The sequence below is a fragment of the Miscanthus floridulus genome, chromosome 14, assembly GCF_019320115.1.
Source record: "Miscanthus floridulus cultivar M001 chromosome 14, ASM1932011v1, whole genome shotgun sequence".
Classification (NCBI taxonomy): Eukaryota; Viridiplantae; Streptophyta; class Magnoliopsida; order Poales; family Poaceae; genus Miscanthus; species Miscanthus floridulus.
The window spans coordinates 87,851,909-87,857,750 of NC_089593.1; positions in this window are offsets into that span (position 1 = coordinate 87,851,909).

Sequence of the window (5,842 nt, forward strand, 5' to 3'; positions counted from 1 at the left end):
GATCGCACTCCGGATGGATGAGTTATGGTCTTCCCAATGAGGCACTGTCGGGCTGCCGATGAACCGAAAGTTCAACTTTGATGAACTTCCATTATGAAACACATTTGAACCTACAATCAAATAGTGACATGTACATGTGGAACCAAGTGAATTATAACCAAAGCCACTATGCAAATGTAGGAATGAGCGCACCTTATAATCGGCACTGTCGGGCTACCGACGAACCGAAAGTTCAACTTTGATGAACTTCCATTATGAAACACATTTGAACCTACAATCAAATAGTGACATGTACATGTGGAACCAAGTGAATTATAACCAAAGCCACTATGCAAATGTAGGAATGAGCGCACCTTATAATCATTGTTCGTATCCGAAGGTGCCATGTCCTCATCAAGGTCAGTGCTATCTTTTTGCTCCTTATGGTAGTCTGATGTACCTTTTTCGGCATGGTCAAGGTGGTTTAGCCTCAATCGAGTTAGATTAGTGTTGAGAGACGCTTTAAAATCTGTGCACGAACACCTTCTCGGGCTGCTCGGCCTATGCGCGTGGTCACCACGCGTGGCCGCTCTGCGTCGCCGTGCCGCGATCGCTCGCGCTAGTCGGCTAAGGCCAACCCGGCTTGGCTATGGTCTGGCTACGGCTAGCCGCCGCGCCTGCCACTGGCCGCCTGCCCAGCCAGCCGCTGGCCACTACGCCCCGACGGCCGTCGCTGTCGCTCTGCCGATCTGCTGTCCCACCCACTGCCACACTGCTATTGTGCTGCTGCCCTCCCTGCCTCGCGCTGTGGCGCAACCGCTGCCGCTACTGCTCATCTCGCCGCGCACGTGGTCTTGTCCCTGCTGTCCGCGTCGTCGCCTCGCCATTTATGGCACTGTGGCCGCACATGTCATGCCTGGTTATGGGCGCGTGGACGTTCCCTCTGGCCGTGATAGCCCGTAGCGCATGCACGTGTGCCGACTCGCTAGTGGCCAGTCGCGCCCCGCCAAGGCGTGGACGAGCCGAGCTCCGAACTACCCCCCCTCTCTTCTCTGCTGCCCTGGCGGACTGAGCCGCGCCATTAAAACCAGCAGGGAGAAATCAACATCGCCCGATTCATCGCGTCTCTGGCTCTGCCATTAAGCCACCTAACCGCTCGACCCCATCCCGCCTTGAATTGAGCCCGGCTAAGCTCCAATTTGGCACTTCCCTCGCCGCCAGGCCAATAAGGCCGCGTTTGTCCAAAGCCGATGATAGCTCCTCCATCTAACCACCCAAGGCCGGTCCAGCTGCACTATTAGCTCTGCATGAACTCCCTCTTCGCCCTGCGCTCATCAGCCGAACCGCTACTGTTACCCCGGCGCCGCTAACACGGCTGTGTCCGCCGCGGTGCGCTGCCGCACGATTCGGTCGCACAGGGCCAGCCATCCCCAGTTCCCCTCCGCTTCAACCACTACACCGGTCGAGTCCGCAGTAAGCTCCTAGTGCTCGTTCATTAGCTCGTTGATCGGTTATTAGTCTTAGCTGACTGGAACGGTCGCGCCGCCATCGCGGATGACCGCGCGCCATTGCCGTCCGCTCCAGCGAGTCCTGCTGCCCCGCATCGCCGCTTAGTGTAGGTGCTAGGGTTGTAGGTGAAGGTTGGCCTGACAGGTACGCGAGCCTCTGGTGGCCGGCGTAGCCGCTCAGTGCCACCGCTCGCCGCGCCGCCGTGCGCAGGGTTGCCCAGGGGGTGTGTGCAGGGAAATTAGGGAAAACGTAGGGGGTTAAAGAAATTTGTCAGAGAGAGGGAGGAATAGTGTTAGGGTTTAGGCGTAGTTCGGGAGAAGTCTGAGGGTCATCTTGCAAAAGCGCCAGCACGCATGGGTTCCCCCGCCATGGGCCGTGTCCGTGCGGGCCGCGCGGTTGAATTTGCCTTTTTCTTTTTCTTAGGAATCAGTAATAGTTTTCCATTTCAATTTTTGAGCTAGATTTGTATAATTAATATAAATTCGTATAGGTGTCAAAATTGTAAAACTAATTTTGTTAGGTTCCTAAAATTATTGCCTACCTGTTAGCATAGTTAGTTCATACATATCTATGTTGTTGCTAAGGACCATTAAAATATTTGAGATGCTTAGTATTATTTAGATTAATAATTATAGGAATTTTAGTGGTAGAATGGTGCTAGCATTAATCCTGAAATTTTTATAGTAGCTTCATGGTATTATTATGTGCTTACTGTAATTTTTGTAGCCCTAAGTTAGACTGTTTATTAGGGTAACTAAATGTCCTTTGCTTTGGTATATTAAACCTTAATAAGAATAAGAGAATAATATTGATCTATGAAATTTAGCACTTGTTAGGATGAGCTTGACATCTGATTTGATAAAGATGATTATTAAATTAGTATCTTAGTCATTAGAGCTAGCTTGTTAGTATAGCATATGTGTTCTTATTTTTTAAGAATTGTGGTTGCCTAAATACTAAATCGTTGCATCATCATCATCGCATGCATATAGAGAACGAGTCGGCGGAAATCGTGACCACCGACGAGCACGAGTTCGAGTAGATCGTCGACAAGTACGAGGAGGAGATTCTCATGTAGGAGGAGGTTCTAGAGCTGCCACTGACTGACTTAGCTGACACCGCGCCTACCCAAGGCAAGCCCCGGTGCATAACCTCTATTTTTCGTATTCACCATGTATATATATATGTGTGTGTGTGTTGTTCATTTACGTTGCAGGAGTTTTATGGAAACCACATGCATATATATATATATATATATATATATATATATATATCTATCCTAAGAGTCATACTAGTGCAGGTTCGAGTAGCTGCTATGCTTAGGCTGTCGGTAGCGTGGGTAACCTGTCGTTACTCACAAGTACGGAATATTATTATTATTCTCCTGATAAAATGATGGAAAGAAAATGGTGACCAGGCAGGGATAAAGAATAGGATATTGGTGTGTGTAACAAGTTTTATCCCACGGACAACAAGGCTTAGCTTAGTTACACTATTTTCCCTATCCATGTCGATTGAGGACCATCCATTGCTGTGGATGGTAGTCAGGTCACGGACTTATTATCCTAAGCACATACTTGCTTATGAGAGCAGGAAGGCTCGTTGCGCTCTTATTATGGGTTTCGGCTCTTTTCGGACCGACTGATTGGAGGCGGGGAAAGGTGGAGGTCTAAGCACCACACTAAGACCGGGTCTCAAGTGTGGGGGCTTGGAGTCTAAGTTTGGACGGAAACCTATACTCCTTGATAGGAGTGAAATGGGTTGGTCTCATTTGTGCCTAGGGTACAAGCGAGGCGTGTGTTTCGGGGACCCAGCTGGGATACATTGGTTCGTGAATCGCTGTTTCTGTGAGATGGTAGGACTTGGTTATGGTCTAGCACTATAGTAAGAACTAGAATATGAAAGATGGTAAAATGGTTCTGTTTGCTCAACCCTTGTTTGAAGGTAGAACATGTGCTTACCTAGAAAGGTTAGCTAATAAAATAATCATGACTGCTAGTAAAACTTGACCTTAAGGACGCACTATTAGTAATTGTAGGATCTCTTGTTGTAACACCCTTGGTGTTACACTATAAATCATTCACTAAAACATGTCATGAGCATCATGTTTATGTGTTAATGCATGGAATAAAGAGTGTAGGTCAATTTCCTGTAACTTAAAACGATCAACGGAAATGCGAAATAAAAGTTAATTCAATAGTCATGTTATATCACTTAAGGTTTAAAACCAATTTTTATTAAGCAAAAATGCTATAGAACATGTATGTGATACTTAAATAGGGTTCCAAGTGCCAACTTTGTAGATGATAATGAAATACTCACGGTCGAAAAATGATATTGCTAGCTAATATTTCCACTAGCTTAGAAATCGCAATTGGAAATCAAATTCAGCTCTAACACTTAGAAATTTTAAAGTCTGTCGACAGTTAGACACTGCTATGTTTGGCAATTTATTGGGTGAGATTGAGTTAAGTAGTAGGGTAGTATTATGGCTTGTTTTTGTAGACTAATATACCCTCTTTGGTATAGCAAAAGTGGTTTGGGTATTGGATCAACGGTTTAGTCGTGGTCGATGCCAGTGTTTTCCTAAACGCTAAAAGGTAAATAGTCGGTCACCTACCGTTTAGCCATTATTCGGGCAAAATGTCCCATTAAACTGGCTAAACGGCCAATTAAACAGGGTAAACAGGTGATTAAACAGAATCGGCGCACCACCGTGTAGCATTTACACGGTGTTTAAACGGGCTAAACGACCGTTTAGGCGAACGATGCTTTAAAATTCATGCACGACACTTGCTTCGGTTGCCTGGCCAAGTGTGCGCGGTCACCATCGCTCGGTGCCTCGGTTCACTGGGCTCGGAGGCACGCTCATGCACTACTGTGCGTGGTCGACTATGATTGTCCCGTCCTACCAGCCACCGCTGGCCGTCTGGCCTTGTCGTGCGGTGCCACCACGCCCGTCGCTCACCTGCCCCATCGTCATCCCACACGGTCAGCCATGCCACACTGTTGCCACTGCAGTCACACCACCTAGGCTTGGCTAAGGCTGGCCGTGGCCGTTTCTGGCTTGGCTAGGTCTTGGCTACAACTAGCCCCACCACGTGGAACCGCTGCAGCTACTGACAACTGCCTCGCATGTGTTGCGTCGGAGTCGCTACCGGCACCATTCACTCGTCGTCACGTTCGCACTGCCGCCCGCCTTGCATCGCGACGCTGACACTACCGACACCACTATAATGTTGTACTGTTGTCACTTGCCTTGTCCTAGTTCGCACGTGGGCTGCCCTGCGTCATCGTCCTGCCTTAATGGCGCTGTGGCCGCGCATGCCGCGTCCCCACCTGTCCGTAGTGTAGTGTAGCAGGTGCGTAGACACCACCTTAAGTCTGGTCGGTCGCATCTCACCAAGGTGTGGATGAGCCAAACCCACTACCGCGTCCGTCTCTCCCTCCCTCTGCTTTCAGTCATCGTCGTGTCGCGTTGCGGTGAAGCTAGAGAGCGAGCACCTCTCATCAATTCCTCGTGCTCGTGTCTCCACCTTCATGCCCCTTCTCCATCCAACCCCACCCCGCCTTGACTCGTGTCATGCCGAGCTCTAATTTTAGAATCCTGCCGCCGCCATGCCATTAAGGCCCGTCGCCGCCCATGTCGTGGCCAGTCTCCACGACTTTACCCCACGTCAATTCCTTGCACCATTAGCTCGCCTTGGCTTCCTCTTCATCATGCACATGCTTATCGTAGCTTTTGGGCTGCCTCCTCACCGCTGACGCAGCCGTGCCTTTGTGGTCCACCATTCACCTCACCACGCGCACGTGGCCTGCCTCGCTTGGGTCGTCTCTGACCGGTCTAGCTTCTTGGTAAGGTCACTGGTGAGTTGTTGTTGCTCACCCGTTGCCCTACTACCTTGATTGTTGCTACGGCTCATCTGAACGCCGTCGCCATTGCCGCAGGGTGTCCGCCGTCGTGGAGAGGTCATTCTACGGTGTCCTGGCTCGTGCAGTCATCGCCCATCATCTCGCGTCGAACCCTAGGTGAGCGTCGGCCTTGTAGCTAGGTCAGCAGGGGTCCTGTGTGGCCAGCATAGGCGCCTATGCCACTACTCGCCGCGCTAGAGCGCGTGGGGATGGCCGAGGGCCTCACCGTTGTAAAGAGGAGAAAGGTTCGAGGGTTCTTTTGCATAAGTGCTATCTCTAGGAATAGTAACATTGATTGCGGGTTGTTTTGCTCATAGTCTTGGGACTTTTTTGCATATGTGCCGGCGTGTGCAGGCCTCCACGCCATGGGTGTGCATCATCATTGCATGCATATAGAGAACGAGTTGGTGGAGTTCGTGACCGAGGGCGAGCAAGAGTACAA